General features: G+C 38.6%; 1 pseudogene; it reads left to right on the top strand.

The window, feature by feature from the left end:
* Window positions 1-3984: 3984 nt before the first annotated feature.
* LOC139952720 (uncharacterized) lies at window positions 3985-6082 on the top strand (annotated as a pseudogene).
* Window positions 6083-12192: the final 6110 nt, after the last annotated feature.

The following is a 12192-nucleotide window of genomic DNA, read 5'->3' as shown; positions in this document are numbered from 1 at the left end:
CAGCGCTCTGAGGCCGTTTTGCGGCAATAATTTAAAGTTTTGTATTAGTAGTATTATGAATATTACAGGCCTAGCAATCAAGCCTTTAGGTAAATAATTCATGCCTGTATGGCTAAAGAGATGGCCAGACAATAACTGTACACGCAGCTTAAGAACTGAAAGTGTAGATAAGCTCGTAGTTTATACATCAACGCCACCACGCCTTGCAGCTCTAAGACCCAGCGCCCCATAGCTCTAGACCTAACATTGACGGTGTATTTGAAGTTAAAAGTGTCGTGTTGCGTGGTCCTCCAAACCACAGTTTCTGTTTCATTACTCTGCTGTTTGTTATTGGGGGTTGTGTATGTTATGGAAGTTGTACCTTCAAAATTAAGATCTTATTAGAAAATCAGAATGCGATGTGCCGACGGATAGAAATCGAAAACAAGTTAATCAGTTTGTTGGCGTCGGGAGAAGGGGAGCGTGTACAAAGGTTTAGAACCTTGATCATGATAAGAGTGTTGGAATTGGCCTTAATATTCCATAAGATGTCGACAGATATGAAAAGTTGTTTTGCAAATCATGTTTTTCTGATGTTAGATTCCTGATTGCCTCCTTGAATCGTGTGTAGATAACCTCAGAAACATCTTAGACAAAATTGTAAGATAACATCTTACTACGATGGTGAAATTTGTTTGGAAATAGTTTTGAGCAGTTGAAAGCTGTGAGTTTTTGAATAGACATGTTGCATTGGATCGGGCGAGTTGATTTATATTATGAAAAGTGTTTGAAACCCCTCGAAATGCAGATGTTTTTTAAGTAGAATATAATGATCCACACAGTTATTTATGTATTGAATTATTAATTTATGTTTGTACTTACTTTATGTGCACTTGAGCGTGTGTTCATGTATCCTTACACATACTATTATCTGAGTAACTAACTTAGCATACCTAGTTATGAACCAAATATTGAAAACACGAACTCTTCATTAACTATAGATCACTCAACTTTCCACAAAAAACGGAAATACTTTGTTAAGTTCCATTCCATGTGCATCAGTCGAAACGAACACATTATTTCAGTGAAAGAACAAAAAATAATGATTTTATCTTTTAAGTTCAGTCCATCATCCGTCCCAAAGAGTTATTTCGGTAGTGATGCATTTTTCTACAGAAACGTCTTAGCAATTAAATGGTTAATTTCCTTGCATAAAGGATCGAGTCATAGATCCTTAGTGACTAATAACGGTACATTGATGGGGTTATATGCTGCTTCCAGCCTCCCGAGGGAAGTGGTAAGACCTTAAGCCGCTTGTCATCAGGCCTTTCTTGAAAGTCAGCCCGGATGATAAGGAGAAGAATTTACTGGTTTTAAAGTACAAGTGACGGCAGAGATGAGTGCACCATTAAGTAGATCTACCTTTTTGCTTTCTCTCTTTTTCTTTTTTAAAATATTCGGACATAATAGTCTTTGTTTGCAGGGGCCGTCAATGGTAAGGCAAAAGTCTTAAAAACTGTCATCAAAGAGATGTGCCCTCCCATTACGCCCCTCCCCCCTAAAAAAAAAAAAAAAAAAAAAAAAACGAAACAACGGGCAAAATAATGACAATTGACCTAAACTGAACACTACTACAATACTGCAATACCATACACTATGCCATCCACATTCCCCATCCATGTTTGACTGCTCTTTATGAATGAACTGAAGAACTGAACAGTGAGGGAAATATGATATTTAGAAGGAAAATAGGCACAGCTCATCACGATGTACCGTGGTAAGGCTGTCAGTAAACTTTTTTTTTTTTTTGTCACGGGACCGCACGTGTTGAAGAGCACGCACGAACATCTTGCTTCTTTTCTTTTCTTTTTGAGTGATAACATTTTTGGGGCTAGGATACGACAAGTAGAACGAAAGGTCGATGTGTGATTTTAGTTTGAAGACGGCAGAACAAAAACAACTTGTTCTTATTTTATGAAAATGGATTGACACAAACCGTCTGCATTCTGTCGTTAAAGGCACTGGACACCATTGGTAATATTGTCAAAGACCAGTCTTCTCACTTTAGTGTGTCTCATTACTAATGGTCGTCAAAATCAAAGTGGTCAATGATGTGGGCGTCACATATGTACCGGTTTTGTCTTTAATTTAGGTCCCATTGGGGATGACATATCCAATGATGGTTTTTTTTTTTTTTTTTTATTAAATCCCCTCAACACCGGGTTCCAAGTCTCAGTGCTGCCAACACGATCCCTTTAAGTGTTTAGTTGGTTATAAGTTCTCACTCGTTGCTAAAGGGCATATTAGTGTAGTTTCCATTAAAGGCAGTGGACACTATTGGTAATTACTCAAAATAATTATTAGCATAACACCTTTCTTGGTGATGAGTAAGGGGGAGAGGTTGATGGTATAAAACATTGTGAGAAACATTTCCCTCTAAAGTGCCATAGTTTTCGAGAAAGAAGTAATTTTCCACAAATTTGATTTCGAGACCTCAGATTTAGAACTTGAGGTCTCGAAATCAACCATCTAAACGCACACAACTTCGTGTGACAAGGGTGTTTGTTCCTTTCTTTATTGTCTCGCAAGTTCGATGACCGATTGAACTCAAATGTTCACAGATTTGTTATTTTATGTATAAATGTTGAGATACAGTAACTGTGGAGGCTAGTCTTTGAAAATTACCAATAGTGTCCACTGCCTTTAAGCCATTGACATCTACTATTTACAATTCGCTTTATAGTCAACACATTTTGTTGGCGAGCATAATGAAATGTTGGTACGTTAGTTTATGAAATTGTGACACATATACGTAGTCCAGTTACAGTCCACTTCCTGACTATCAAGTGAAAAGCTTTTGTCACATTCCGTTTGCGGATAAAGTCTGCATCCAAATGCAGTATCTCCATCGATCATGAACAACAAAATAAAATAAATATTTTTCTTGGCGATTGCAATCTTATAAACGTGAACTATCCGTTTGATATTACCCCACTCCCCCTCTTCTGATCAAATTATTGTTTTAACAGAAGGTTCACAGTGTCGTAGGTAGAGATCCAAACAAAAGGACCCATGCAAGTAGCGTATCATCAATGGAGTTGGGAGAACTAAAGGCTGTGTATTTGTTTCTCCGGTCTCGAAATTATTTTAAGTATTTAGTTACGAGAAGTCTGTGATTGTATTTCGTCCTCTGGGGAAGTCCAGAAAGACATTGCCAGCAAACAATTTTTACCTCTTGTTACACCGAGCAAACGAAACGTCATAATTGAAAGGGTCGCTGAGTTAAATGTGCAAGCTATGGCATAAGAAGCTCGACTGTATTCTTGCTCTTTTCTGCTTCAGTTGAGTCAGATTCCCAAAGCATCAGTTTCTTATCCGTAAATCGTGTTCATAGAAGCACTTTTTCTATTCACGACTGGCTAACCCAGAAGGGCCCATTAGCAACAAAGAGACAGTTCGTCGATAAGCCCCGTCAAATCATCGCGTATACAAATGGAATTGTAGCTCAGCCTTTGGCTACGAGTGTGGGTGTATGTGGGGGGGGGGGGGGCTTGGAGATATGGAGAAGAAAGCAAATTTGCCTCCCCACTTCGGTAAAGATGTGGCCTTGAAGGGCCGTGAAATCTTATTGTTTACGTACATTAATTTTCTCGGTTCAAAATTCATGTCATATTCACGTGAACATTATCGAAGAAAACATTCGTGATTTGTTCATCATTTCAGCAGATTGATTTCGGTTGATAACTTAAATGACTACTAGTAGAAAAAAAAAGAGAATTTTTGGGTACTTCTTGTCCATTACAAGTATTGATAAGTGTACATTTTTGTATTTTTCAGTTTGCGTTCCGGCTGATGATTTCGCGATCTGCCCATCGATAAACGAAGTTGTCGTTCACACGTTCTACGTCATGGATTTCTAGATCGGATGCTTTGAGGTTTTTATCGAGATCCAGTTACAATTTTATTTATTGACTCTACATGTTTTGAGAACTTCTGATCAGCAAAATGGCGGGTAAGAATTACATTGATTACTTAATAGTGACTTTTGGGACGCTAGGTGGCGGCAGACCTGTAGGTAGTTTCATTGTACTCGGTAATGTGCACGTGACTCGGAAGTCAGCTGCCAGCTGCCGTTCCCGAATTGCCAAATACAGACGAGGTTATCTTTTTCAAAACATATTATAAGAATAATATTATAAAATCTGTTAATATTTGAAATCTCCTCTCTAAGACCCCTCTCAAAACTAGAATCAAAACTGTATGTGACCTAACATACTTTAAAAAGATTTGGATGGCAATCCAAGAGCTCCGTACAACTTTGATCATCATTTGAATAAAAAAAAATTAACATAATATGGCGGGAAAAACATTATTTTTCTAACATTTTGTTTCTGTTTTCCGTTTTTCTGTCGACAGACCTGGGCTATTCCTTCTCATCAAGCCTCAATGAAACAGAAGTGTACGATGACCCGTACGTCCAGTCACCTCTTAAGGAGACAATCATCTTGAGCTATTCTTTAACTTTCTTCTTTGGTTTCCTTGGCAACCTCCTGGTGATATTCGTCATTGCCCGGAATAGGTCCATGCACACTGTCACAAACTTCTTCCTGGCCAACCTCGCCGTAGCCGACCTGTTTGTGTCGCTGTTCTGCACCATCCCCAAGCTACTGTGGTTCGTTTCGTCCAGCTGGGAGTATGGCGACTTCCTTTGTAAGTTCCATAACTACGCCATGAGCGTCACAACAACATCGTCCATCTTTATCTTAACCGTCATCTCCATGGAACGTTTCATCGCCATATTGCGCCCTCTAGAGACGAGACGACTCCTAACGGCCGGTCGACTCACCGTAGCAATGGCGACTGTATGGATCGCCAGCGTCTTGTTTAACATCCACTCAATGTGGTATTTCCATGTAGATTATGTTGACGGTGTCCCTTACTGTATTCCCAATGTGAAAATGACAAGTCCACACGTGAAGATACAAACGGTTGTGTTCTTCTGTATTTATTACGTCATTCCACTGATGGTGATGGTTATCCTATACGGCCTGATCGGCCACAAACTCTGGGTGAGCAGTAAACTGAGGCTCACTGCCTCAGATTGTGAGAAGCCTGATCGACCAAAGAGGAACATCATTACCAGGTTGGCTGGTGTGCGGGACATCTTTAAGAGACGAAACGAAACACCAGCGCCCTCTTGTGACGCACAGAACAAACCAACAACGGAGGCAATGTGGATGCGAGTCGCCAAGGACCACCAGGTACATTCGAGGAGGCGCAGGTTTTGCTACAGACTCAAATCTCGACCAAATCAGAGGAGAATCCCGAGACACAAAAGATTGGGCCATTCTTTTGGACGAGCCTGATGAGGATAGCGGCCAGATGAGTCCAGCAGTTGACCAATCATGTATCTACAAACCGAAAGGGGATCCCGACCACGAGATAAGCATCCGAATCGAAATGGCGGGAAACAAGAAAGAAGAGACGCGGGAAACAACTCTCACGAATCGCGGAACGGTCCAGTGGAAAATAACGCCTGCAAAGTGACGACGAACAACAACCAGAGTAAGGCCTCGGACGCGGCTCCAAAGGTCTCGAAACCCCGTCGTCCCTTCTCGGCTGCTCGCCCCCTCACAATCTCCAAATCAGAAAAGTCCAAACACAAGAAGAGCAAGAAGAAAGAAACCGTCTCAGCTCGTAAGAAAGTGATTAAGTTATTGGTCGTGGTGGTGTCCTCTTTCGCACTTTGCCTGCTGCCCTATCAGATCGTGGCGCTGGTCCTGCCGTTTGGATCCATTCATATTCCCCCCTTTTTTAATCCCATGATTTACCTGTGTTATTTCTTCAACAGCGCCCTCAATCCTTTCTTATACGCATTTCTTTCGGATAATTTCCGAAAGAGGATGCGAGAGACATTGACGCTGAGGTCGTCAACTCGTCAGAGACAATGGAAGCAGACGCAATGGCGCATGCGCAGTATGACCGAAGCGACGGAGACGGAGACAGTGTATACGTCATCGTAGAGTTTGACCAATCGTAACTCTCAACTCCATTATTCGGTTCATATCGACTTCAACGTTGTGAAGCTCACAAACCAAACAATTTTGGACAAGCATGCAATAATGACCCTGAAGTCGTATCGACTTCAGGGTCATTTTGACGGCTTGCATGGCTACCTGATTTTGAAACTCTCAACACTTAAATTTTCAAAGAAAATATAATTTCTAAAGATTATCACCTTGCAGTACTAAAACACACCATGGTCATCAACAAGGGCAAAAAAAATAACGTGTTTCAGAGAACAGCATTTTGTTCAGTTATTAATGAAGCACAGTTTGTTTTGCCAATTATACGTGAAACTTTGGCAATATTTTATGTACCACATGAATTCTCACAAACCCCAGAGTCTACCTGACGTATTTCATTCAATTTAATGTTTAATCGTGTTGTGATCTTGAGGTTCAGTTTTAACAATTCATTTACATTCATTGGGAAAACCGCTAAGGTTTTTGATCTGTCTTTATTTATTTGTTTAGTGTTATTATTCAGTATTATTATTTATTTTTTATAATACATAATTAGCTATTTTGTTTCATTGTTTATTTTTTTATAACACATAATTAGCTATTTTGTTTTATTGTTTTGCGTATTTTTTTTTTATTTTTTTTTTTTTACATAATATTGTACAATTTATTTTTAATTTATTTTGATATCATTTCATTTATTAATTTATTTGCTTGTTTGTGACAAGGTTAAGTTCATTGTTAAATTATATTCACTTTCCTTAAGGAAGCCATGTAACTAAAGTAAAACAAATCGTTTCCTGATGCTGTACCACTATAAATGTTTGTCACTTTAACATAATTCTTAAATATAAGCTATTTTTTTTCTATAACATAATCAATCACCATAGTTGAGTATAAAGCACCGCACATTGCACGCTCTATAGTTGACCGTATTGTATAACTTGAAATTCCAAGGTTCATTTAAAAGCACTGGACACCATTGGTAAAATGTCAAAAACCAATTTTCTCACTTGGTGTATCTCAACTCAACATGATGCATACAATGAAAAATCTGTGAATTGTTTTACTGATTGGTCATCAAAGGTGCAAGAAAGTAAAGAAAGAAAAACACAACTTTTTGCACAATAATTGTGTGTTCTGTCAGATGCATAAGCGGGTCTTCAGGCCAGTGGTCTTTTCAGATTAAATTCAGTGAGAAACTGAGTGTAACTCATTCTCAAACTGCATTACTCCAGAGGGCGCTCGCACATCGTTGGGTACTATCAACAGCTCTCCTTTGCTCATTACCAAGTTATTTTGAGTACCATTAGTGTCCAGTGCTTTTAAGGCTGAAATGTTAGTAAGTGCTTACTTGATTTTCTGAATCCGTGATGTGTGTTATAGATACATTAGAGAGTGGATGTGAAACACGGATGCAAGAGCAGAAAACTAACATCCCGGAGTGTAGAATGCGAGAAGTTTAGTCACTGTTCTGTGAGAATGTGCACAACATGGAAACAGAAGCCACCTTTCTTCCGGTTTGTTTTCTGTTCTTCTTTGTCTTAATCAGGAGCGCGTTATGGAAGCTTTATTAACCAAAACCTGTTTCGGCTATTGGCCAGTGGTTAACCAATGGCCAGCTCAACCGAAACAGTTTTGGATACGACCGCCAAAAACGCACCCCTGCTAAAAAGTTAGTTGTGCATATTTCGATCAAACAGTACCACAAAAATTGTTGATTCACGAATACATGCACAAAATCTGCATGAAATATTGAGCAGCTATATGCCAAGGGGCCCTGAATCCAAGGAGTGTGCAATTTATATGAAGGGATGGTGTGGATGAACATGTTTGTGGGTAATGTGAGTGGATGCAGTAGTTAGTGGATGGAGTTGCGAGTGGATGAACAGATGCGTTGAAATGCCATTCGATGTGCGGTACAACCCAATTGAGAATAAGGCCGTGTTCGAATCAATCAGTTTTTGCATAAGGGTCCAATGATTTCCCAAACATGTGAATTGATTTGTGGCAAGTGTGTGTATGTGTAAGAGAGGATGATTGCCCCAAAAAAAAATCAGAGCCACATTTCATAGAGCCGCTTACGCACACAAAAAAGCACACAACAACATTATGCTTAATACCAGAAAAAAGGGTTACCAACCAAACTACTCTGTCACATGTACATATGTAACTGGTATCCTGCTTATTTCTGCTAAGCAGAAAGTAGCTTAGGAAAATTTTCTGCTGAAGCAGCTCTATGAAATTTGGCCGAGGTGGTTTGGCATATTATAGCGATGACGTCATTGCTTTACTTTTATGTATTATAACCAATTGAGAATCACCAGAAAGAAGTAAAACAACCACAGCAATGGGAGATTCTTGGGCGCTGGATGGCACCAGATTTACAAGGTAAATTACCATTGTTGACGTAGTTCTGAGCATGCGTACATTACCGATAACAATATACTTGCCTGGTAAGTCTGCTGCCACCAAGCGTCCCTAAAGTCCCCCATTGGGGAGTCCTCAATATGCGGTTTAGCAAACTTGTGTGGATGTGTGGAGTATGTTGATGTATGAATGAGCAAGGAATATTTTACCCTAGCGTGACGTGAACCCATTATACCGTTTTAATGTTCAAGTACTCAGAGTTTAGATTAATCTGAAATGATATTTTATAAAATAATAACAAAATTGGTATCGTCAACTGTTTTAGAAGAAGAAGAAGAATGTTTTAGTTCAAAGCTTATATAGCACTATGGGGTATTTTCCAAACCAGGCAATCACGTTTCGTTTATTCCTACACACATTTCCACTGACATGTTTAGTATGAACATCTATATCCGAGATCCAGGCTCATCAACAAGTATTTAAAGAGGGTTTTCTTGATACAGAACAGTAACTATAACACAACAAAACTGTTTATTAGCTGTCATCAGAAAAACAGTGTCACCAAATACACGGATTGAGTTTATGTTAAAAAGGTCAATGCTACCACTGGGTTAGACTGGTCCCCTGTATTTATCATCAAAGTGTGATGACGTCAGAAGATCAGGTTAATACTGGTGCTGTCCTGTGTAAACAATAGGACTGTGTTCTCATTGACTGTTTGTGTGTACAAACCAATGGTAGATTTGTAGTTGAACTAAAACACACCTATCCAAGATTAACATTACTTATTTATTTACCAGGCCGTTTGTAATATTATAATTATACATACAATTTGTTATAAAACTGTTTCCGAGTATACCTGCGACTGTGGCTGTTTGTTTTTAGCCGTAGCCAGGCTGAAGCTGTCATGTCTGACTCGTATCTTAAAGTTATTGTCGTAGATTGGTAAATGCTCCAGAAATTAATGACCATAACAAACTTCACTTGGTGAGAAGCACTGCTGCTGTTAAAAGTATAAAGTATTTTCGAAAGAAGGAACTTCCTTCGAAGTATGGTTTGGGAAATAATTTGTTCATCACAAAACATTTGAATGTGATAACTGATTCATGTACAAATATTTTATCAGATTTATGGGGGTTGAGTCCGTTGTCATTTTTTTTTTTTTTTTTTTAAGCTTTCCTTATTCGTTTGCCTTTAAATCAGTATTACGTTGACAAAAACAAAAAAGCTGCGACCGTACCTTTAAGGTACTGTCAGATCGTAAGTATGTTGAGGACTTTCCTGGCATAAATATGGATATTCCACAAAACATGGGGTACTTTTTATCGATGGGTACGTCGGGCAAACATCTTCTTAGTATTATAATTGGAATTCAATTATAGATTGCCGACCGCACCTTTAAGGTACTGTCAGATCGTAAGTATGTTGGGGACTTTCCTGGCATAAATATGGATGTTCCACAAAACATGGGGTACTGTTTATCGATGGGTACGTCGGGCAAACATCTTCTTAGTATTATAATTGGAATTCAATTATAGATTGCCGATACTACAAATTCAAATAGTAAATCGACTACAGGGCATCAGTTGATCAAATAAGTTAAATTTAATCAAATACGGTCTGGCGTCTAAAGGGGCTGATTTGGAAGGTTGAGAAATGGTTTGCGATGGTTGAATTATACATACAGGCTTACGATAATGATTATATTGAGCGAGGGTGGAGTGGAGATTTTGTGGGCAAGAAAGCCTCACCTTGATTAGAGTTAATTTGGTTTACGTTAAACGTTAACTTCTACAATCATTATAAACTATTCCGTTAGTTAATTTGATATAGGCCACTGAAGTGAAAAGCATATTATTGCTGTTTTATGTCACTTTGTGTTTTCCTTCATTAATAAGCATACTTGTGAATAAACAGGACAGTATTTATAGCTAATGAGTAGTAACCTAACATTGTGATGTTTCAATTGAGAACTATTGTATAAAGATTTCACCATTATTGCCATACATCGTTACATTAACCCGAGCAGCTAAAAAAACATGAAAACAAGCTCCATGCTCAACAACGAAAACGCCCCCCCCCCCCCAAAAAAAAAAAAAAAAAAAAAAATAGAACTTGCCAAAAAAAAAACAACATCGACTCACCGTACGTGTCTGCCTATTGGAGTGTCATACCCATGTATTTTTTGTTTTACAACGGCACAGCGTCGTGTGCTATACCCCTGGAGAATACCGTCAATGCAGTGTGTAAGGTCGGCGGGGACGAGCGGATTGGCTCAGTCTATAGACTGAACGATTCTCCCAAGTATTTGAACACTTTGGAAGCATCTTTGAGAATGAAACAGAATGGCACACGTTTCAGAGGACCAGGGACCAACTTCATAGAGCTGCTTAGCACATCGATGTGCTTAGCATGAAATGTTTGCCTTGATTAAAATAGGATTAACAACCAATAATTTCCACGTGATTTTCAGGAAGCTAACAACAGCTGAATACCAGTAACAAGCGATGTGCAATTTATGGAAATTTGGTTGGTAATCCTGTTGTTATTAAGGGAAAAATGACATGCTGAGCAAAGTGTTCTGCTTAATAGCAGCTCATTAGATTGGGCCAAGTTGACCCCGGTCACGTGGTTCCTTGACGCCATTTTCTCTCTAAATGCAACACGACCCAATGGGCAGGACTAGTCTAGCACCCTGTATTCGCCGATGTTTTTTCGGTTTTTTTAATGGACAAAAAAAGCTTCAATCGGAAGTTGTAAGCTCTCTCAATAATAGTGCAAGCCCGCCCTCTTTGCCAGCTTTAGCTGATATTGTGACGCTTAACAACACTGTAATAAAAATATGCACCTATTTCTATACGGTGAAAGTGTATCATTGTGTTACCAACGTTTAACCAACATTGTCTCTAGAAGATAATAATGGTTGGCAATAATATTTGCCATAGAAGTAGAATAATAATAATTATTTTCGTTTACTTCTTGACCTAATCAAGTCTGCCATTTTGTGAAACCACACATCAATAACTACACAAACAGACGGATAGTGTTAGTTCGCAAAGTTTAAGGAAAATCACGTAATTTTCGAAGGATAGTTGCTAATTATTTGTTATACCTTTATAACATCTTCCCGCTGCCAAATTGTCTCAAAACAAACACTTTGTAACACCAAAAGCACTCCGTTTATAGGCAATGTGACTATTCAAGTTCTATGATACGCAATAACACTGTAACACCAGCATCAAGATGTGTTGGCAACGATTTGCGGACTGACCCAGGCTCAGCTTTCAGTTTTTATTTTGTATGCACTCTTGTATATAATTATCACTCAAAATGTTTATTGTACACTGAATTTTAGAAATGGATTTGATGGCGTTTAATAAAATCCTTTCAAACAAATCACTTCAAACTGAAAAGGCGTGTTCTTGTTTATTTCGTGTTTCTGATAAAAATAATAATACAAGCGCATCATGGAGCTGATTAATGCGTTAGTTCCTTTGATTAATTTCTTTACCTTGCTTACTTTGTTTCTTTAAGTACATCAAACGAGTACGCCGTGATACTCGTTGTTTTTATTCATCAATTTGTATTTATTTATTGTGGTGAACGCAGTGCGCCCTCACTTGGCGGTTTTGTTTGCCCGCGCTTTTAGAGGCTCCACTCAACAGACAGAAGAATCTTTCCATCCGTGATTTAAAAGTGATAATTATTTATACAGATAGAGTGATTGACATTTTACTTAACAAAACTAATTCTCCCACCTTCCATCCAGGATTAGTGCGTTAAAAAAACGTGACTTCAGAAATTGGTCTGCTTGTAGGTG

The sequence above is a fragment of the Asterias amurensis genome, chromosome 20 (genome assembly GCF_032118995.1).
Source record: "Asterias amurensis chromosome 20, ASM3211899v1".
NCBI lineage: Eukaryota > Metazoa > Echinodermata > Asteroidea > Forcipulatida > Asteriidae > Asterias > Asterias amurensis.
The sequence above is the reverse complement of the archived record's forward strand: the minus strand, read 5'-3'. Positions and strand labels throughout refer to the sequence as shown.